Consider the following 24,541-nt stretch of genomic DNA (forward strand, 5'->3'; position numbering starts at 1 on the left):
CACAATACCCCATCAAATTAGAACATGTTAAAACTAAAATAGCAAAAGAACCACCATGGATATCAATAACCCCAGAGGTTAAACTAGAATTCCTTCCCTCAAAAAAGGAACAAATTGAATCCCAAACTGCAATCCAACATTTCAAACATCTCTTAAAAAAGGAATATGATGGATATGGCCAACTATATGTTGACGGGTCTTTAAGTGAAGAGGGACGTGGAAATGGACGCTTTTTAAAAGAGTACAGCCTATGCATTATGGAAAAACACAAGGCAGGGACCAGCATACTAACAGCTGAAGTAGCTGCAATCAATGTGGGCTTCGAGACCCTAATTAAACTGAAACGGAGCAATAAACATATAGTAGTATTCTCTGACTCTAAATAAGATCATAATATCTTAACAAACCCTAACTTTGAAACACTAGATATAAACCTACGTCAAACTAAAGTAAACTTAAACAGCCTTGGAAGATTACGCTGTGGCAATAAATTTCAGTATACACCTAGTCATCTAGGTAGAGAAGGAAATGAAAAAGCCGACAAGACAGCAAAGCAAGGAGAAAAAAGCCAAATGGAACCAGTGAAACCTCTAACTATAACATAAATATATAGAGACCTAATTTCCAGAACATGAAACTACGTTAAACAAAATGGCCATCTCAAAAATTTTGATTCAATGTGTTTGGGGAAATGGTGGATGTGATGTTTTTACTTTTATAACTTTATTAAATCAAATAATATTAACATTTTGATTGCTAAATATCAGTATCTGTATATTAAACTGACAATTACCATTCATTTGTATTTTTGTTTTCAGTAAACTACAAATTATGTTCTGGCCTTGGGAAGGCATAATAAAAAACTTATATGCCCCCAGGGCATAACTTATAACCCTTGCCCTGAAGACTGTGGGGGAGTGTCCTGCTCAAAGGTAGGATTTCCTGAACTTTAACTGCGTGGAACAAAATGACTTTCTCAAAATTTTGATTGGATGTGTTTGGGGAAATGGTTGGCGTGGAAGGGGTGTTCGTTGCCTTCCAAATACTTTCAACCATTTCTATTTCCAATCGAATGAGCCCTTTTTCAAGTTTCTACGACAACGCGTTCTATAAAAACTTGATATGCCCCCGATGCATAACTTACAGCCCTTGTCCTGAGGGCTGTGAGGGGGTTGTAATTCTCACAGACCTAATTTCCAGAACTTTTACTACGTTGAACAAAATGGCTATCTGAAAATTTTGATTGGACGTGTTCGGGGGAATGGTGGGCGTGAGAGGGGGTTTAGTTACCGTCCAATCATTTTCAGCTATTGAAAAGGGCACTAGCCCTCTCAATTTCCAATGGAATGAGCATCTTGTGAAGTTTTTACGACAACTCTATCATTGGAAACATTATCTACCCCCCGGGCTTGACTTACAACCTTTACTCTGGGGAATTTAGGGAGTTTGTCATCCTTAAATACATAATTTCCAGAACTTTCAACTAGGTTGAACAAAATGGCGATCTCTAAGCTTTGGTTGGACATGTTTGGGAAAATTGTGGGCGTGAGATGGGGGTTTATTAATCTCCACTCACTTTCGACTAATAAAAAGGGCAATTTAGATTTCCAGTCAAATCAATTCCTTATGAATTTTCTACAACAACTATCTCTAAAATCTTTATATGCCCCCAGGGCATAACTTACAACCCTTGCACTGAGGGCTGTGATGGGGTTATCATCCTAAAAGACCTAATTTCCAGAAATTTCGACTATGTTGAACAAAAGTGATATCTAAAAAATTTGATTCGATGTGTTTGGGGAATTGGTGGGCATGAGACGAGGTTTAGTTGCCCTTCAATCCCTTTTGACTCTTAAAAGGGCACTAGCCCTTTCAATTTCCAATGGAATAGGCACTTTTTGAAGTGTTTACAACATCGCTTTCTATAAAAACCTTATGTGCTCCCAGGGCATAATTTGCAGCCCTTGCTCTGAGGGTTGTGGGGGGAGGTGTTCTCATTCTTAAATAACTCGTTTCCAAAACTTTCAAATGCGTTGATCAACTGCACTATCTAATCTATGTTATTGGGTGTTTGTAGGGAACGTGTGGGAGTGAGTTGGGGGTTAGTTTCCCTCAAATCACTTTCGACTTTTAAAAAGGGCACTAGCCCTTTGAATTTCCAATCGAATGAGCCCTTTTTCAAGTTTCTACGACAAAAATTTCAATAAAAACCTTATATAACTTATAACTTATTACTTATAACTTATAACCCTTGCCCTGAAGACTATGAGGGGAGTGTCCTGCTCAAAGGTATAATTTCCTTAATTTTAAACTGCTTGGAACAAAATGGCTCTCTAAGAATTTTGATGGGATATGTTTGGGGAAATGGTGGGCGTGGAAGGGGTGTTAGTTGCCTTCCAATCACTTTCGACTATTGAAAAGGGAACTATCCCTTTTAATTTCTGTTCGAATGAGCCCTTTTTGAAGTTTCTACGACAACACTTTCTGTAAAAACCTAATCGTCTCCCAGCGAATAATTTGAAACCTTTGCCCTGAAGGCTCTGGGGGATTGTCCTCCTCAAAAATATAATTTCTATTTGGAAATCCACAGCACTGAACAAAATGGCTATCTGAAAATTTTGATTGGATATGTTTGGGGGAAAGGTGGGTGAGAGAGGGGGCTAGTTGCCCTCAAATCACTTTCAACTATTAAAAAGTGCATTAGACCTTTGAATTTCAAATCGAATGAGCCCTTTTTCAAGTTTTTACGACAAAGATTTCAATAAAAACTTATATGCCCCCAGGGCATAACTTATAACCCTTGCCTTGAAGACTGTGGGGAGTGTCCTGCTCAAAGGTATAATTTCATGAACTTTAACTGCGTGGAACAAAATGGCTATCTCAAAATTTTGATTGGATGTGCTTGGGGAAAAGGTGGGCGTGGAAGGGGTGTTAGTTGCCTTCCAATTACTTTCAACTATTAAAAAGGGCACTAGCCATTTCAATTTCTAATCGAATGAGCCCTTTTTGAAGTTTCCACGACAACGCGTTCTATAAAAACTTTTATGTGCCCCCAGTGCATAACTTACAACCCTTGTCCTGAGGGCTGTGAGGGGGCTGTCATCCTCCAAGACCGAATTTACAGAACTTAAAACTACGTTGAATAATGTGACTATCTCAAAATTTTGATTGGATGTGTTTGGGGAAAAGGTGGGTGTGAGAGGGAAGTTAGCTACCCTCTAATCATTTTCGACTATTAAAAAGGGCACTAGTCCTTTGAATTTCCAATCCGATGAGCCTTTTTTGAAGTTTCAACGACAACACCTTCTATAAAAACCTTATATGCCCCCAGGGCATAACTTACAACCCCTGCCCCGAGGGTGTTAGATGAGTGTCTTCCTCAAAAACATATTTTCTCATCTGGAAATCAACGACGCTGAACAAATGGCTATCATTATTGGATGTGTTTTGTGGGGAATGATGGGTCTGGGGGGGGCTAGTTCCCCTCCAATTACTTTCGACTTTGGGAGTGTCCTCCTCAAAAACATATTTTCTATTTGGAAATCAACTACGCTTAACAAAATGACTATCTCAAAATTTGGATTGGATGTGTTTAGGGGAATGATTGGCGTGGGGGGGGGCTAGTTGCCCTCCAATCAGTTTCTAGTATTAAAAAGGGCACTAGCTACTCCAATTTCCAATCGAATGAGCCCTTTTAGAAGTTTCTGCGACAATGCCTTCTATAAAAACCTTATATGCCCCCAGGACATAACTTAAAACCCCTGCCCCGAGGGTGTTAGATGAGTGTCTTCCTCAAAAATATATTTTCTATCTTGAAATCAACTACCCTGAACAAAATGACTATCTAAAAATTTTGATTGGTTGTGTTTGGGGGTATGATGGGTGTGGGGGGGGCTAGGTGCCCTCCTACCACTTTCGACTATTAAAAAGAGCATTAGAGCTCTCGATTTCCAGTCGAATGAGCCCCTTTTAAAGTTTCTACGATGACTCCTTCCATATTAAGTGCCCTTCTCTAAAGAAAAAAAATACATAGTACATTGTGCCAACATCGTTCTTATATGCTCTAAGGGCATAACTTAAAACCCTTGCCCCGAGGGTTGTGGGGGAGTGTCCTCCTCAAAAATATATTTTCTATCTGAAAATCAACTACGCTGAACAAAATGGCTGTCTCAAAATTTTGCTTGGATGTGTTTAGGGGAATGATTGGCGTGGGGGGGGGGGCTAGTTGCCCTCCAATCAGTTTCTAGTATTAAAAAGGGCACTAGCTACTCCAATTTCCAATCGAATGAGCCCTTTTAGAAGTTTCTGCGACAATGCCTTCTATAAAAACCTTATATGCCCCCAGGACATAACTTACAACCCCTGCCCCGAGGGTGTTAGATGAGTGTCTTCCTCAAAAATATATTTTCTATCTGGAAATCAACTACGCTGAACAAAATGGCTATCTCAAAATTTTGATTGGATGTGTTTGGGGGAATGATGGGCGTGGGGGGGAGGCTAGTTGTCCTCCAATTACTTTTAACTACGAAGAGAGGGATTCGAACTCTCAATTCTTAATCAAATGAACTCCTTTTGAAGTTTCTACGACTACTTCGTCGATGTAAGGTGCCCAACTCTAAAGGAAAAAATAATACATAATAAATTATGCCAACCTTGTTCTTATGTGGCCTCAAGGCTTAACTTAAAACCCTTGCTCCGAGGGTTGTGAGGGAGTGTCGATGTGTTTGGGGGAATGATGGGCGTGGGGGGGGGGGTAGTTGCCCTCCAATCACTTTCGACTATTAAAAAGGACACTAACCACTCCAATTTCCAATCGAATAAGCCATTTTCGAAGTTTTTACGACAACTCCTTCGATACGAAGTGCCTGACTGAAGAATAAAAAAAAAAAACATTGCGCCCACATCGTTCTTTACTTAGGTAAAGATTAAGCAGCCAAATGGAGAAGTTGCCAGTAGCCGGGTCATTTGTTTCTCAAACCAATCATCCAAAGTCACCTGATCACCACTAACCCTGTAGTGCCAGCATGCCCCTTGGAGTCAACAGTTCAACATCAAATAAACAAATTTCTTACCATTTTGCAGGTACTGTAAGAACACAGAAGAAACCCCTGAGAAATAAATAAATTATTTCTAAAAGAGAATAAATTTTCCCTCCAAAAACCTGCATTTTGATGACTTTTCATGCTGCAGTCTTTTCAAAGATCCGGGTTGCAGCGGTAGCTAGCAACCTAGTAAGAGACGATCACGTCCAATGTTAAGAAATATAAAAACCTATAGCTCCTAAAAAAGGAGTCAGATCAAAACAAAAAGTACACCATTAGAACCGCCTTATCCGAAACCCGCTATAAAGGAAATTTACCGCCCTTTGGCTTGAATAACAAAGAAAATACATTGTCTTGAAAATCAAGAAAATTGACTTCAACCACGTTATTCTCCACAAACTTCCATAGATAGCTTCGCACTGGAACATCGTAGAGAGTTGTTCAATGGCTCATTTTAAAGGAAATCTCTAGATCTAGTGCTATTTGTACTTAATTTTTTTTTATTAATTATTTTTTACGAAAAACTTAATTTTTTATATACAATATTGATCAATGACGTCATAGTCGTTGGACGTAGTTAGTATTACATAAAGGCTCAATTATCAAATTTAAGCTGAAACTAAATAAAGGACAATTATGCCTCCATATATTCACAGTGATGTATAAGATTTCCCATTACATCTGTAAACTGTTCCACAGTTGCCGGTCCATACCTTAGAAGCTTTTCACTAAACATGCAACATTTCATTTTGATATTACTATGAAGTTTTGCGAAAGCATCTCTAGCTGACTTTTCAACAAAATCTATTCTTTCAGAGATAATTTTAATCTTTAATTTTGATTATTTTTCGTAATCCCGGTAAAACATTCGTAAAATTTTTCTCAATTTACAAAGATCAGCCTGTATGTTCTTCGCAGCTTGTGTAAACTGCAAAAATATCCATGGTATCTGTGCAATAGTTTGAATATTTCAATACAAGCTAGAAAAATACCTTAAAATGTTAAAATTAGTTTTATTTTTGGTTAGGTTCTAACTACCCGATCTGGGATTTACTATGTATTTTCAGACCAAAAAATTCCATTTTTTATACATTTAATTTTTCAGTTTAAAATCGCTAAAGTTATTAAGTAAAATGCAAAAATATTTATGATATCTGAGCAATAATTTTAATCTTTTCATTCAAACTAACAAAATACCTGAAAATTTAAAAATTAGTTTTATTTTTTGTTAGGTTATGGGTATTATAATAAAGAACGACCTCTTGCCTCTACTAAATTTTAGAGGCCACTTAACTATAGTGTAGGCTAGTACAGTTATATTTAAGGCCAATATATTAAAATTTTCCATTAAAAGACGACCATTGGAATAAAAACCCATTACATACATTTGATTTATCCGGGTTGCAGCGGTAGCTAGCAACCTAGTAAAAGACAATCACGTCCAAAGTTAAGAAATATAAAAACTCGTAGCTCCTAACAAAGGAGTCAGATCCAAACAAAAAGTACACCATTAGAACCGCCTTTTCTGAAACCCGTGTATAGTAAACTTTCTGTCCCTTGGCTTGAACAGCAAGGGAAATATATTGGCTTGAAAATCAAGAAAAGTGGCAGCTACTACAACATTCTGCCTAAACGGGATATTTTTTTTTCTCTTTTTTTTCTTTTGTATCCAGAGATAGCTTGGCACTGGAACATCGTAGATAGTTGTTCAATGGCTCATTTTAAAGGAAATTAATTGGTTTAAAAATCTATAGTAACTAAAATAAATTATTTCTAAAAGAGAATAAATTTTTCCACTAAAAACTGCATTTTTGATGTCTTTTCACACTGCAGTCTTTCAAACATAATCGTATACCAGCGGTAAGATTTGAACCCACGCCTCCGAAGAGACTGGTGGCTAACACCAGTGCCTTGGACCACTCGGCCAGGCTGCCTTTCATAAATATATATGTGAATCCGGGTTGCAGCAGTAGCTAGCAACCTAGTAAGAGACGATCAGTCCAATGCTAAGAAATATAAAAACCCAAAACTCCTAAAAATAGAGTCAGATCAAAACAAAAGTACATCATTAGAACTACCTTGTCTGAAACCCTACTAGATAAATAATAAATGTCATCATAGCTTTATATTAGAGCTATAACGTGAACAAAAATACACAAAATTATATTGTTGTTTCTGAAGACGTCATGAAATAATACCATTGCGCCATGACGTCATGAAATAAAATCATTACGCAGTGACGTCATAATTAGTATATAAGAAACGTCAAAACTGTAAATGGTCTCATTTATGAAAACAATGGTTAGATCAAAGCAATTTACACGCAAGTTAAAAAAACAGTACTACAAAAAAACAGATAGTATCTCGAAAAGAAAAAAGCAAAGGTATTTAACCGACCAGGCGCATCGAGAAATAATAATTGAGAGTTCAAAACAGAACAACAAGATGGGTTATCACAATGATGAAGATTATAGACATGCGAAAATTGAGACAGCCAAACAAAAGATCAAGGAGCGCGTTATCACAATGATGAAGATTACAGAGAATCAACAATTGAGCAGGCTAGACAAAATTTCAAGGAGCGTTATCACAATGATGAATATTACAGAATCAAATATAAGAAGAAAGAAAAGCAAAGGTATTCAACTGAACAGGTGTATCGAGAAGTAAAAACTGAGAAAGCCAAACAAAAGATCAAGGAGCGTTATCACAATGATGAAGATTACCGAAAAATATATAAGAAAAAAGTTGCTACCAGAATAATGGGTAGATACTGGGGTGACAAAAGCTATAATTTTTCCGGGTTGTAGCGGTAGCTAGCAACCTAGTAAGAGACGATCACGTCCAATGTTAAGAAATATAAAAACCCATAGTTCCTAACAAAGGAGTCAGATCAAATTCAAAAGTACACCATTAGAACCGCCTTGTCCGAAACCCCTGTATAGGAAACTTTCTGTCCCTTTGCTTGAAACAGCAAGGGAAATATATTGGCTTGAAAATCAAGAAGAGTGGCAGCTATTACAACATTCTGCCTAAACGGGATATTTTTTTTTCTTTTTTTCTCTTTTCTTTCTTTTCCACAGATAGCTTGGCGCTGGAACATCGTAGAGAGTTGTTCAATGGCTCATTTTAAAGGAAATTAATTGGGTTAAAAATCTATAGTAACTAAAATAAATTATTTCTAAAAGAGAATAAATTTTTCCACCAAAAACTGCATTTTCGATGTCTTTTCACACTGCAGTATTTCAAACATTATACTTCAGCGGTAAGATTTGAACCCACGCCTCCGAAGAGACTGGTGGCTAACACCAGTGCTTTGGACCACTCGGCCAGGCTGCCTCTCATAAATAATATATATGTGAATCTGGGTTGCAGCAGTAGCTAGCAACCTAGCAAGAGACGAACAGTCCAATGCTAAGAAATATAAAAACCCAAAACTCCTAAAAATAGAGTCAGATCAAAACAAAAGTATATCATTAGAACTACCTTGTCTGTAAACTTACTAGATAAATAATGAATGTCGTCATAGTTTTATATTAGAGCTATGACGTGAATAGAAAAACACGATATTATGTTGTGGTTTCTGAAGACGTCATGAAATAATATCATTGCGCCCTGACGTCAATAAAATCATTACGCCGTGACGTCATAATTACTACTTAAGAACGACAAAGATGTAAATGGTCTCATTCGTTAATTAGATAATGGTTAGAGCAAAGCAAGCTGCACGCAAGTTAAAAAAAACAGTACTACACAGACAACAGAGATAGTATCTTGAAAAGAGAAAAGCAAAGGTATTCAACCGACCAGGCGTATCGAGAAGTAAAAATTGAGAGAGTAAAACAAAACAGCAAGATGTGTTATCAAAATGATGAAGATTATAGACATGCAAAAATTGAGACAGCCAAACAAAAGTTCAAGAAGAGTTATCACAATGATGAAGATTACCGCATCAAATATAAGAAAAACCAAAAGCAAAGGTATTCAACCGTCCAGGTGTATCGAGAAGTAATAATTGAGACAGCCAAACAAAAGATCAAGGAGCATTATCAAAATGATAAACTTTATAGAGAAGCAACAATTGAGCAGGCTAGACAAAAGAGCAAGGAACGGTATGATAATGATGAAGATTACAGAGAAGCAACAACTGAGCAGGCTAGACAAAAGATCAAGGAGGGTTATCACAATGATGAAGATTACCGAAAAATATATAAGAAAAAAGTTTCTACCAGAATAATGTGTAGATACTGGGGTGACAAAAGCTATAATGAAAAAATCAAATTCTCTGCGAGGTTGTACCGAAGAACGCATAAGGACAAAAGGAAAAATTACATTCAGAAATACAAGAAGATGGCAAAAATGCAGGCTGATCTTTGTAAATTGAGAAACATTTAACGCATGTTTTACCAGGATCATGAAAAGTATTCAAAATTACAGATTAAAATTCTCTTTGAAAGAGCGTATGCTGATGAAAAGTCGGCTAGAAATGCTTTGGCAAAGCTTCATAGTAATATCCAAAAGAAATGTTGTCAGTTTAATGAAAAGCTTCCAAGGTATGGATTGGGAACTGCGGAACAGTTTATAGATGCAATGGAAAATGTTCGACAACACAGTGAATATACGGAGGCGTACTTCTTAGAAAATTCGTATATTAATTTTGGAAGGAGCAATTGCAGTTTATGTAGCAGCAATAAAAATATATATACAAGCATACCTATCAACAGCGAAGGAAAAGCAATGTTTTTCAATTATGGCGAAAACGAGCCTGTTAGGGTTATTAGTATATGTGTTTGTAAGACTAATGATTTAGAACAAATTACTGGAACACCGACTCAAGAAAAAAGCATTTCTAACTGTGTTTTAAACAGTTCTTTTAGTTCTACTGAATATTTGGCAAAAAATTCTCTGTGTAGTAGAACAAACTGTCCTGAAAAGTACGGGACAACTATTGAAAAATGCTCTGAATCTAGATCTGACAAAGAAATTATGATGGCTGAAGTCACCTATAACAATCTGAGTAAACATTCAAAACCAAAAATTGGGCAGCAGGTTACTTGGCAATGTCACCCTGATATCTGCAAGCTCTATCCGACGGATATTGAATTATGTCAAATTCTTTTTGATATCCTTGAAAATAATATAGCATTAAAATTTTCAACTGACAAAGTGGTTAATTTCTACCTTGGTGGCTTGGATTATTGTGAAATCAATTACAGGGACACAAGATTACAGTAAAGAACGATCTCTCTCCCATACTAACTGATATATGGTGGTTCCAGGTGCAGTTACATAAAGGACGAATATTGCTCATCATAAATGGTGTTTGTCAATTATCCGGGTTGCAGCGGTATCAAGCAACCTAGTCTGGATTGCAGCGGTAGCTAGCAACCTAGTAAGAGACCATCACGTCCAATGTTACGAAATATAAAAACTCATAGTTCCTAAAAAAGGAGTCAGATCGAAACAAAAAGTACACCATTAGAACCGCCTTGTCCGAAACCCCTGTATAGTAAACTTTCTGTCCCTTGGCTTGAACAGCAAGGGAAATATATTGGATTGAAAGTCAAGAAAAGTGGCAGCTACTACAACATTCTGCCTAAACGGGATATTTTTTTTCTCTTTTTTTTCTTTTGTATCCAGAGATAGCTTGGCACTGGAACATCGTAGATAGTTGTTCAATAGCTCATTTTAAAGGAAATTAATTGGTTTAAAAATCTATATTAATTAAAATAAATTATTTCTAAAAGAGAATAAATTTTTCCACCAAAAACTGCATTTCTGATGTCTTTTCACACTGCAGTTTTTCAAACATAATCGTATACCAGCGGTAAGATTTCAACCCACGCCTCCGAAGAGACTGGTGGCTAACACCAGTGCCTTGGACCACTCGGCCAGGTTGCCTCTCATAAATATATATGTGAATCCGGGTTGCAGCAGTAGCTAGCAACCTAGTAAGAGACGATCAGTCCAATGCTAAGAAATATAAAAACCCAAAACTCCTAAAAATAGAGTCAGATCAAAACAAAAGTACATCATTAGAACTACCTTGTCTGAAACCCTACTAGATAAATAATGAATGTCGTCATAGTTTTATATTAGAGCTATGACGTGAATAGAAATACACGAAATTATATTGTTGTTTCTGAAGACGTCATGAAATAATACCATTGCACCATGACGTCATGAAATAAAATCATTACGCCGTGACGTCATAATTACTATATAAGAAACGTCAAAACTGTAAATGGTCTCATTTATGAAAACAATGGTTAGATCAAAGCAATTTACACGCAAGTTAAAAAAACAGTACTACAAAAAAACAGAGATAGTATCTCGAAAAGAAAAAAGCAAAGGTATTCAACCGACCAGGCGTATCGAGAAGTAATAATTGAGAGAGCAAAACAAAACAGCAAGATGTGTTATCACAATGATGAAGATTATAGACATGCGAAAATTGAGACAGCCAAACAAAAGATCAAGGAGCGTTATCACAATGATGAAGATTACAGAGAATCAACAATTGAGCAGGCTAGACAAAATTTCAAGGAGCGTTATCACAATGATGAAGATTACCGAATCAAATATAAGAAAAAAGAAAAGCAAAAGTATTCAACTGACCAGGTGTATCGAGAAGTAAAAATTGAGAAAGCCAAACAAAATATCAAGCAGCGTTATCACAATGATGAAGATTACCGAAAAATATATAAGAAAAAAGTTGCTACCAGAATAATGGGTAGATACTGGGGTGACAAAAGCTATAATTTTTTCGGGTTGCAGCGGTAGCTAGCAACCTAGTAAGAGACGATCACGTCCAATGTTAAGAAATATAAAAACCCATAGTTCCTAACAAAGGAGTCAGATCAAATTCAAAAGTACACCATTAGAACCGCCTTGTCCGAAACCCCTGTATAGGAAACTTTCTGTCCCTTTTCTTGAACAAGGGAAATATATTGGCTTAAAAATCAAGAAAAGTGGCTGCTACTATAACTTTCTGCCTTAACGGCATATTTTTTTTCTTTTTTCTTTCTTGTTTTCCACAGATAGCTTGGCGCTGGAACATCGTAGAGAGTTGTTCAATGGCTCATTTTAAAGGAAATTAATTGGGTTAAAAATCTATAGTAACTAAAATAAATTATTTCTAAAAGAGAATAAATTTTTCCACCAAAAACTGCATTTTCGATGTCTTTTCACACTGCAGTATTTCAAACATTAGACCAGCGGTAAGATTTGAACCCACGCCTCCGAAGAGACTGGTGGCTAACACCAGTGCCTTAGACCACTCGGCCAGGCTGCCTCTCATAAATAATATATATGTGAATCTGGGTTGCAGCAGTAGCTAGCAACCTAGCAAGAGACGATCAGTCCAATGCTAAGAAATATAAAAACCCAAAACTCCTAAAAATAGAGTCAGATCAAAACAAAAGTATATCATTAGAACTACCTTGTCTGAAAACTTACTAGATAAATAATGAATGTCGTCATAGTTTTATATTAGAGCTATGACGTGAATAGAAAAACATGATATTATGTTGTGGTTTCTGAAGACGTCATGAAATAATATCATTGCGCCAAGACGTCAATAAAATCATTACGCCGTGACGTCATAATTACTACTTAAGAACGACAAAGATGTAAATGGTCTCATTCGTTAATTAGATAATGGTTAGATCAAAGCAAGCTGCACGCAAGTTAAAAAAACAGTACTACACAGACAACAGAGATATTATCTTGAAAATAGAAAAGAAAAGGTATTCAACCGACCAGGAGTATCGAGAAGTAAAAATTGAGAGAGCAAAACAAAACAGCAAGATGTGTTATCAAAATGATGAAGATTATAGACATGCAAAAATTGAGACAGCCAAACAAAAGTTCAAGGAGAGTTATCACAATGATGAAGATTACCGCGTCAAATATAAGAAAAAACAAAAGCTAAGGTATTCAACCGTCCAGGTGTATCGAGAAGTAAAAATTGAGACAGCCAAACAAAAGATCAAGGAGCGTTATCATAATGATAAACTTTATAGAGAAGCAACAATTGAGCAGACTAGACAAAAAATCAAGGAACGTTATGATAATGATAAAGATTACAGAGAAGCAACAATTGAGCAGGCTAGACAAAAGATCAAGGAGCGTTATCACAATGAGGAAGATTACCGAAAAATATATAAGAAAAAAGTTGCTACCAGAATAATGGGTAGATACTGGAGTGACAAAAGCTATAATGAAAAAATTAAATTCTCTGCGAGGTTGTACCGAAGAACACATAAGGACAAAGGGAAAAATTACATTCAGAAATACAAGAAGATGGCAAAAATGCAGGCTGATCTTTGTAAATTGAGAAACATTTTACGTATGTTTTACCAGGATCACGAAAAGTATTCAAAATTACAGATTAAAATTCTCTTTGAAAGAGTGGATGCTGTTGAAAAGTCGGCTAGAAATGCTTTGGCAAAGCTTCATAGTAATATCCAAAAGAAATGTTGTCAGTTTAATGAAAAGCTTCCAAGGTATGGATTGGGAACTGCGGAACAGTTTATAGATGCAATGGAAAATGTTCGACAACACAGTGAATATACGGAGGCGTACTTCTTAGAAAATTCGTATATTAATTTTGGAAGGAGCAATAGCAGTTTATGTAGCAGCAATAAAAATATATATACAAGCATACCTATCAACAGCGAAGGAAAAGCAATGTTTTTCAATTATGGCGAAAACGAGCCTGTTAGGGTTATTAGTATATGTGTTTGTAAGACTAATGATTTAGAACAAATTACTGGAACACCGACTCAAGAAAAAAGCATTTCTAACTGTGTTTTAAACAGTTCTTTTAGTTCTACTGAATATTTGGCAAAAAATTCTCTGTGTAGTAGAACAAACTGTCCTGAAAAGTACGGGACAACTATTGAAAAATGCTCTGAATCTAGATCTGACAAAGAAATTATGATGGCTGAAGTCACCTATAACAATCTGAGTAAACATTCAAAACCAAAAATTGGGCAGCAGGTTACTTGGCAATGTCACCCTGATATCTGCAAGCTCTATCCGACGGATATTGAATTATGTCAAATTCTTTTTGATATCCTTGAAAATAATATAGCATTAAAATTTTCAACTGACAAAGTGGTTAATTTCTACCTTGGCGGCTTGGATTATTGTGAAATCAATTACAGGGACACAAGATTACAGTAAAGAACGATCTCTCTCCCATACTAACTGATATATGGTGGTTCCAGGTGCAGTTACATAAAGGACGAATATAGCTCATCATAAATGGTGTTTGTCAATTATCCGGGTTGCAGCGGTAGCAAGCAACCTAGTCTGGATTGCAGCGGTAGCTAGCAACCTAGTAAGAGACCATCACGTCCAATGTTACGAAATATAAAAACTCATAGTTCCTAAAAAAGCAGTCAGATCGAAACAAAAAGAACACCATTAGAACCGCCTTGTCCGAAACCCCTGTATAGAAAACTTTCAGTCCCTTGGTTTGAACAGCAAAGGAAATATCTTGGCTTGAAAATCAAGAAAATTACATTAAAAGACCATCAATGGAATAACAAACAATTACATACATTTGAATTAGTTAGCTATTTGATTTTTGAGGTTCGTCTCTTACTATTTCAAAGAAGAAAAAGCCGTAGGCTTTTTCCTGTTTGAAATCAGTTCATTGTCCGGGTTGCAGCGGTAGCTAGAAATTATAATAAAGAACGAACTCTTGCCTATACTAATCTGGGTTGCCGTGGTAGCTAGCAACCTAATAAGAGACGATCGCGTCCAATGTTAAGAAATATAAAAACCCTTAGCTCCTAAAAAAGGAGTCCGATCAAAACAAAAAGTACACCATTGGAACCGCCATGTCCGAAACCCCTGTATAGTAAACTTTCTGTCCCTTGGCTTGAACAGCAAGGGAAATATATTGGCTTGATTACAGTAAAGAACGAACCTTAGCCCATAGTAAAAGACGATCATTAGAAGAACAAACCATTGCATACATTGGACTTAGTTAGATGCCTGATTTTTTTAGAGTTACAATAAGGAACGAACTGAACCCATAGTAACTTAAGTATTAAATCAAACGGTTCGTGGTCATAACAAAGAGCTGTGTAATGACTCATTTTAAAGGAATCTGCTGCATATAGAAACCTTTTGTAATTAACAAAATTAATTATTATTATAAAACAAATTGTTACGATATGGTAAAGAACTAACTCGAGGCGATAGTAACTAATTTAATTTTGAAAAGAAAGAATAACGGCAGAAACCTAAATGGTAGCATTAGTAAGCTACATTTCATAAGAACCGCCCACCGGGATTTGAACTCGGATCGCAGGAGTCAAAGTTCTAAGTGCAAACCACAACACCAAGAAACGTTCTTTAAATAAAGCATTTTAACAGTATATGATAACTTAAAGACCGACCTCTAACCCTCAGTATTGTCAATCAGTTCGAGTTAAAGAACTTTATAGCAATTTCAAACAGTTTGTGGGATTACAGTAAAGAACAAACTTCCAGCCCAGAGTAACTAAAATAAGATTATAATTAATATTAAATATTGATCAATAAATAAGATTATAATTAATATTAAATATTGATCAATGATGTCATAATCGTAGGCTGTAGCCAGGTCGTCCCTTACTATTTCAATTAAGAAAAAGCCATAGGTTTTTCCTGTTTGTAATACATATTGTAAAGAACGACATCTAGCCCATGTTAATTGAAATATAAATAGGGATAATGTAATTTTCATCGGTATCATGGTTACATTACAGGGCGATCATTGGAATAACAAACCTTTTCATACATTGGACTTTGTTTAGCTACTTGATTGTTTTAGGTTCGTCTCTTACTATTTCAAAGAAGAAAAAGCCGTAGGCTTTTTCCTGTTTGTAATCAGCCACCTAGTAAGCGACGATCTCGTCCAATGTTAAGAAATACAATAACCCATAACTCCTAAAAATGGAATCATATCAGAATAAAAAGTACATGATTAGAACCGCCTTGTCTGAAAACTCTATATAGTATCCTGGTTGCAGCGGTAGCTAGTAACCTAGTAAGAGACGATCACGTCCAATGTTAAGAAATATAAATACCCATAGTTCCTAACAAAGGAGTCAGATCAAAACAAAAAGTACACCATTAGAACCGCCTTGTCCGAAACCCCTGTATAGTAAACTTTCTGTCCCTTGGCTTGAACAGCAAGGGAAATATATTGGCTTGAAAGTCAAGAAAAGTGGCAGCTACTACAACATTCTGCCTAAGCGGTATATTTTTTTTTCTTTGTTTCCAGAGATAGCTTGGCACTGGAACATCGTAGATAGTTGTTCAATGGCTCATTTTAAAGGAAATTAATTGGGTTAAAAATCTATAGTAACTAAAATAAATTATTTCTAAAAGAGAATAAATTTTTCCACCAAAAACTGCATTTTTGATGTCTTTTCACGCTGCAGTCTTTCAAACATAATACCAGCGGTAAGATTTGAACCCAGGCCTCCGAAGAGACTGGTGGCTAACACCAGTGCCTTGGACCACTCGGCCAGGCTGCCTCTCATAAATAAATATATATGTGAATTTGGGTTGCAGCAGTAGCTAGCAACCTAGTAAGAGACGACCAGTCCAATGCTAAGAAATATAAAAACACAAAACTCCTAAAAATAGTCAGATCGAAACAAAAGTACATCATTAGAACTACCTTGTCTGAAACCCTACTAGATAAATAATGAATGTTATCATAGTTTTATATTAGAGCTATGACGTGAATAGAAAAACACGAAATTATATTGTTGTTTCTGAAGACGTCATGAAATAATACCATTGTGCCCTAACGTCATGAAATAAAATCATTACGCCTTGACGTCATAATTACTATATAAGAAACGTTAAAACTGTAAATGGTCTCATTCATGAATAAATAAAGGTTAGATCAAAGCAAGCTACACGCAAGTTAAAAAAAACGGTACTACAAAAAAAAAACAGAGATAGTATTTCGAAAAGAAAAAAGCAAAGGCATTCAACCGACTAGGCGTATCGAGAAGTAATCAGACTAAACAGTAAGGTTTGGTATCACAATGATGAAGATTATAGACATGGGAAAATTGAAACATCCAAACAAAAGATCAAGGAGCGTTATCACAATGATGAAGATTATAGACATGCGAAAATTGAGACAGCCAAACAAAACATCAAGGAGCGTTATCAAAATGATAAACTTTATAGAGAAGCACCAATTGAGCAGGCTAGACAAAAGATCAATGAGCGTTATCACAATGATGAAGATTACCGAAAAATATATAAGAAAAAAGTTGCTACCAGAATAATGGGTAGATACTGGGGTGACAAAAGCTATAATGAAAAAATTAAACTCTCTGCGAGGTTGTACCGAAGAACGCATAAGGACAAAGGGAAAAATTACATTCAGAAATACAAGAAGATGGCAAAAATGCAGGCTGATCTTCGTAAATTGAGAAACATTTTACGCATGTTTTACCAGGATCACGAAAAGTATTCAAAATTACAGATTAAAATTTTCTTTGAAAGAGCGAATGCTGTTGAAAAGTCGGCTAGAAATACTCTGGGAAAACTTCATAGTAATATCCAAAAGAATTGTGCTCAGTTTACTGAAAAGCTTCCAAGGTATGGATTGGCAACTGCAGAACAGTTTATAGATGCAATGGAAAATGTTCGACAACACAGTGAAAATACACAAGCTTACTTCTTAGAAAATTCGTATATTAATTTTGGAAGGAGCAATTGCAGTTATGTAGCAGCAATAAAAATATATATATATACAAGCATACCTATCAACAGCGAAGGAAAAGCAATGTTTTTCAATTATGGCGAAAACGAGCCTGTTAGGGTTATTAGTATATGTGTTTGTAAGACTAATGATTTAGAACAAATTCCTGGAACACCGAGTCAAGAAAAAAGTATTTCTAACTGTGTTTTAAACAGTTCTTTTATTTATACTAAATATTTCGCAAAAAGTGCTCAGTGTAGTTGAAAAAACTGTATTTGTAAGTATGACACAACTATTGAAAAACGCTCTGAAACTAGATCTGACAAGGAAATTATGATGGCTGGAGTCACCTATAACAATCTGAGTAAACATTCAAAACCAAAAATTGGGCAGCAGGTTACTTGGCAATGTCACCCTGATATCTGCAAGCTCTATCCGAACGGACATTGAATTATGTCAAATTCTTTTTGATATCCTTGAAAATACTATAGCATTAAAATTTTCAACTGACAAAGTGGTTAATTTCTACCTTGGCGAATTGGATTATTGTGATTTACATTAAGGGACGATCATTGCAATAACAAACCATTGCAGACTTAGGACTTAGTTAGCTACTTGATTGTTTGAGGTTCGTCTCTTACTATTTCAAAGAAGAAAAAGCCGTAGGCTTTTTCCTGTTTGTAATCATATAGCATAGAATCTGGGTTGCAGCGGTAGCTAGCAACCTAGTAAGAGACGATCAGTCCAATGTTAAGAAATCCGGGTTGCAGCGGTAGTTACAATAAGGAACGAACTGAACCCATAGTAACTTAAGTATTAAATCAAACAGTTCATGGTCATAATAAAGAGCTGTGTAATGGCTCATTTTAAAGAATATAATAAAGTTACAATAAGGAACGAACTGTAAACCGTAGTAATTGAAGTTTTAAATCAAACAGTTCGTGGTCAGAATAAAGAGCTGTGTAATGGCCTATATTAAAGGAAATTTCTGTATAAAGTCACAATAAGGAACGAACTGTAACCCATAGTAACCCATAGGTAATCAAACAGTTCGTGGTCATAATTTTATAATAAAGAACGACCCCTTGCCTATACTAAATTTTATACGCCACTTAATTATGGTATAGGATAGTAATTCAACAGATAGCTTGGCACTGGAACATTGTAGAGAGTTGTTCAATGGCTCATTTTAAAGGAAATTAATGGGGTTAAAAACCTTTTGTAATTAAAACAAATTATTTTTATTACATTAAAAAATTTTAATTATAATTTCTTAAGAAATCATCATAAGTAAAAATTTCCCATACGGAAATTGAACTCAAGCCAACTGGCTGACAGCTATCCCAACCTCTAAACCATATAGGATATATTAAAATATCCGATTAATGAAGTTTATGTTAAAGAACAGATTATCAACCTAGTTAGCTGTCTGATTATTTGAGGATCGTCTCTTACTATTCCAAAGAAGAAAAAGCCGTAGGCTTTTTCCTGTTTGTGATTTATAATCCGGGTTCAAGCGGTAGTTATAGTAAAGAACAGACTCAAGCCCAAAAAAACTGAACCCTGTGGTTCATTCATATCATCTTCCTTATTTTAGCTAGGATTTAATTATAATAGCAACCTAGTAAGAGATGATCACGTCCAATGTTAAGAAATATAAAAACGCATTACTCCTTAGAAAATTATAATAAAGAACAACCTCTTCCCTATACTAAATTTTATACGCCACTTAATTATAGTATAGGTAAGTAATTCAACAGATAGCTTGGCAATGGAACATCGTACAGAGCTGTTCAATGGCTCATTTTAAAGTAAATAAAGGATCGATATAGTTCATTATAAATGATTTTAGTCAAGTAGTTATTAATAGAATTTTCGTTTAGACTTTAATCCGGGTTGCAGCAGTAGCTAGAAACCTAGTAAGAGACGACCACGTCCAATGCTAAGAAATATAATAACCCATAGCTCCTAAAAATAGAGTCAGATTAAAATAAAAAGTAAACCATTAGAACTGCCTTGTCTGAAATTTCTTTACAGATTACTCACCGTCACTTGGCTTGAACAAAAAGGGAAATATATTGGCTTGAAAATCAAGAAAAGTGGCAGCTACTACGATATTTTGCATGAACGGCATCTTTTTTTCGTTTTTCCACTTTTTTTCCTACTCATCTAGCTGGGCACTGGAAATACATAGAGACATGTATTATGGCTTATTTTAAAGGAAATTGCTATATCTAGTGCCTTTTGTAATTAATCCGAGTTGCAGCGGTAGTTAGAAACCAAGTAAGAGAAGTTTACGTCCCATGTTAAGAAATATAAGAACCCATAACTCCTAAAAAAAGAGTCGGATTAAAACAAAAAATACACCTTTAGAACCATCTTGTCGAAAACCCCCTATATATGAAACTTTCTGTCCCTGGGCTTAAACAGCAAGGCATATATATTAGCTTGAAAATCAAGAAAAGTGGCAGCTACCACAGCATTCTGCCTAAATGGCATCTTTTTTTCTTCTTTATTTCCATCACATATATGAAAAAACAATCATTGGAATACCAAACCATTGCCTATATTGGACTTAGTTAGCTACTTGATTGATTGGGGTTCGTCTCTTACTATTTCAAAGAAGAAAAAGCTGTAGGCTTTTTCTTGTTTGTAATCATTATACTGAAGAACGAATCATGAAGCATATTTAAGGACCAAGGGTGTAGTATTTTATAGTAATCAAACAGTTCGTGGTAACGAACTGTATAGTAAGAGTGACTCCTCTAAATAGTAACCAAAACTCTAAAAATGGAATTTTAATATCACAGTAAAGAACGATCTCTCGCCCATAGTAACTGATATATGGTGTTTCCAAGGGTAGCTGCAGGCTATCCAAATTGTAGCGGTATCCGGGTTACAGCTTGGAGTTTCAAGGGACGGAAATTAATGGGGTTATAGTACACCATTAGAACCGCCTTGTCCGATATACCTGTATAGGAAACTTTCTTTCCTTTGGCTTGAACAGCAAGGAAAATATATTGGCTTGAAAATCAAGAAAAGTGGCAGCTACTACAGCATTCTGCCTAACGGCATCTTTTTTATTTTTTTTTTCTTTTCCACAGACAGCTTGACACTGAAACATCGTAGAGAGTTGTTTATTGGCTCATTTTAAAGTAAATTAATGGGGTTTAAAAACTTTTGTAACTTAAACATATTATTTTTAAAACCATAATAAAGAACGACCTCTTGCCTATACTAAATTTATAGGCCACTTGATAATAGTATAGGTTAGTAAAGTTTTATTGTAAAGAACGAACTTTTGACCAAATGTTTACACTAAAAGTCGATCATTGGAATATCAAGCCATTGCTTACATCCGGGTTGCAGTGGTAGCTTGCAACCTAGTAAGAGACTTACATTCAAGAACGAACTGTAGTCCATAGTAACTGATCTGGGTTGTAGTAGTAGCTTGCAACCTAGTGGGAGATCCGGGTTGCAGCGGTAGCTAGCACCTAGTAAGAGACGATCCTGTCCCATATTAGTTAAAAACTAAAGTAAACCATAACTCCTAAAAATAGAGTCAGATCAAAGAGTACAATATATAATAAAGAACTACCTCTTGCCTATACTAAATTATATAGGCCACTTAACTATAGTATAGGTTAGTTAATTTATATTAAAAGACGATCACTGAAATAACAAACCATTCCATACATTGGACTTAGTTAGCTACTTGATTGTTTAAGTTTCGTCTCTTACTATTTAAAAGAATCCTGTTTGTATTTATAGTTAAAAAACGAACTCAAGCCCAAAGAAACTGAACCCTGTGGTTCCTTCATATTATCTTCATTATTTTAGCTAGATCCGGGTTGCAGAGGTAGCTAGCAACCTAGTAAGAGACGATCACGTCCAATGCTAAGAAATATAAAAGCCCATAGCTCCTAAAAAAGGAGTCAGATCAAAACAAAAAGTACACCATTAGAACCGCCTTGTCCGAAACCCATGTATAGGAAACTTTCTGTCATTTGGCTTGAACAGCAAGGGAAATATATTGGCTTGAAAATCAAGAAAATTTACTTTAGCCACGTTATTCTCCACAAACGGCATATTTTTTTTCTTTCTTTTCCACAGATAGCTTGGCATTGGAACATCGTAGAGAGTTGTTCAATAGCTCATTTTAAAGGAAATTATTTAGGTTAAAAATCTTTAGTAACTAAAATAAATTATTTCTAAAAGGGAATAAATTTTTCCACCAAAAACTGCATTTTTGATGTCTCTTCATGCTGCAGTATTTTCAAAGATATTTGATTTTTTTACATAAATCATAATCGTATACCAGCGGCAAGATTCGAACCCACGCCTCCGAAGAGACTGGTGGCTAACACCAGCGCCTTGGACCAATCGGCCAGGCTGACTCTCATAACTACCGGGTTGCATTACATTAAAAGATGATCACTGAAATAATCCGGGTTGCAGCGGTAGCTAGCAACCTAGTAAGAGACGATCACGTCCAATATTAAGAAATATAAAAACCCATAGCTCCTAAAAAAGGAGTCAGATCAAAACAAAAAGTACACCATTAGAACCGCCTTGTCCGACACTCCTGTATAGTAAACTTTCTGTTATTTGGCTTGAACAGCAAGGGAAATATATTGGCTTGAAAATTAAGAAAAGTGGCGGTTACTACAACATTCTGCTTTAACGGTATATTTTTTTCTTTCTTTCTCTTCCACAGATAGCTTGGCACTGGAACATCGTAGAGAGTTGTTCAATGGTTCATTTTAAAGGAAAACTCTAGATCTAGTGCCATTTGTACTTAATTTTTTTTAGAAATTAATTACTTTTTACGAAAAACTTAATTTTTTATATACAATATTGATCAATGACGTCATAGTCGTTGGATTTAGTTAGTACATAATAAAGACTCGATCATCGAATTTAAGCTGAAACTAAGTAAAGGACAATTATGCCTCCATGTATTCACAGTGATGTAAGATTTCCCATTACATCTGTAAACTGTTCCACAGTTGTCGGTCTATACCTTGGAAGCTTTTTATTAAACATGCAACATTTCTTTTGAATATTACTATGAAGTTTTGCGAAAGCATCTCTAGCCGACTTTTCAAACAAATCCATTCTTTCAAAGATAATTTTAATCTTTAATTTTGAATATTTTTCGTAATCCCGGTAAAACATTCGTAAAATTTTTCTCAATTTACAAAGATCAGTCTGCATTGTTGCCATCTTTTTGGACATTTGAATATAATTTTTAATTGTGTCCTTATGCGTTCTTTGCAGCTTGTGTAAACTGCAAAAATATCCATGGTATCCGAGCAATAGTTTGAATATTTCAATTCAAGCTAGAAAAATACCTTAAAATGTTAAAATTTGTTTTATTTTTGGTTAGGTTCTAACTACCCGATGTGGCATATAGTATGTATTTTCAGACCAAAAATTCAATTTTTTAATGTATTTTATTTTTCAGTTTAAAATCGTACAATAAAAGACGAACTCTAGCCTATACTAACTGAATGGTGTGTATGAGTGTGCGGAGCGGTTATAGTGTCATGGTTGTATTATAATAAAGAACGACCTATTGCCTATACTAAATTTTATAGGCCACTTAACTATAGTAGCCTATAAGTTAGTAAAGTTTAGACAAAGGACTATTTATTTATAGACAAAGAACATTATGGTGAACAACGAATTTTATATTAGTACATAAAGGACCGATATAGTTCATCATAAATGGTAGTTGTCAATTAGGTTTTGTCTATATATTATATAAAGGACCGATATAGTTCATCATAAATGGTGTTTGTCAATATGTTTTTTTATTGAGTTATCCAGAAAAATACCTGAAAATTTGACATTTGGTTTTGACTGGTGTTTATATTAAATAACGAACTATAGTACAAAAAGGATCGATAACTATAGTATAGGCTAGTACAGTTATATTTAAGGTCAATATATTAAAGTTTCCATTAAAAGACGATCATTGGAATAAAAACCCATTACATATATTTGATATACCGGGTTTCAGTGATAGCTAGCAACCTAGTAAGAGACGATCACGGCCAATGTTAAGAAATATTAAAACCCATAACTCCTAAAAAAAAGTCAGATAAAAACAAAACATACACCATTAGAACCACCTTGTCCGAAAGACCTGTATAGGAAACTTTCTGTCCCTTGGCTTGAGCAGCAAGGGAAGTATATTGGATTGAAAATCAAGACAAGTGGTGGCTACTACAACATTCTGCCTAATCGGCATATTTTTTGTTCTTTCTTCTCTCTTGTCCACAGATAGCTTGGCACTGGAACATCGTAGAGAGTTTTTCAATGGCTCATTTTAAAGGAAATTAATTGGGTTAAAAATCATTTGTAACTAAAATTAATTATTTCTCAAAGATAATAAATTTTTCCACTAGAAACTGCATTTTGAATGTCTTTTCATACTGCAGTCTTTTCAAAGATATTTGATTTTTGTACATAAATCATAATCGTATACCAGCGGTAAGATTTGAACCAACGCCTGCGAATAAACACCAGCGCCTTGGACCACTCGGCCACGCTGCCTCTCATAACTCTATATGTTGATACATTAAAAGACGATCATTGGAATAATAAACCATTGTATACATTGGACTTAGTTAGCTACTCGATTGTTTGAGGTTCGTCTTTTACTATTTCAAAGACGAAAAAGCCGTAGCCTCTTTCCTGTTTTTCTCCGTTCAGGATCACTAAAGTTATTATGGAAACTACAAAAATATTTATGTTGTCCGAG

At 35.3% G+C, this 24,541-nt stretch overlaps 1 protein-coding gene across 2 annotated transcripts in view; it reads left to right on the forward strand.

Moving 5' to 3' along the window:
- The window catches only part of LOC148946661 (large ribosomal subunit protein mL55-like), a 195,048-nt gene that overhangs the window by 31,142 nt on the left and 139,365 nt on the right, over positions 1-24,541 (forward strand). The gene's annotated exons all lie outside the window — the stretch shown is intronic.

Source organism: Artemia sp. Qi Xiang Cuo, chromosome 11, assembly GCF_049724085.1.
Source record: "Artemia sp. Qi Xiang Cuo chromosome 11, ASM4972408v1, whole genome shotgun sequence".
Lineage (NCBI taxonomy): Eukaryota > Metazoa > Arthropoda > Branchiopoda > Anostraca > Artemiidae > Artemia > Artemia sp. Qi Xiang Cuo.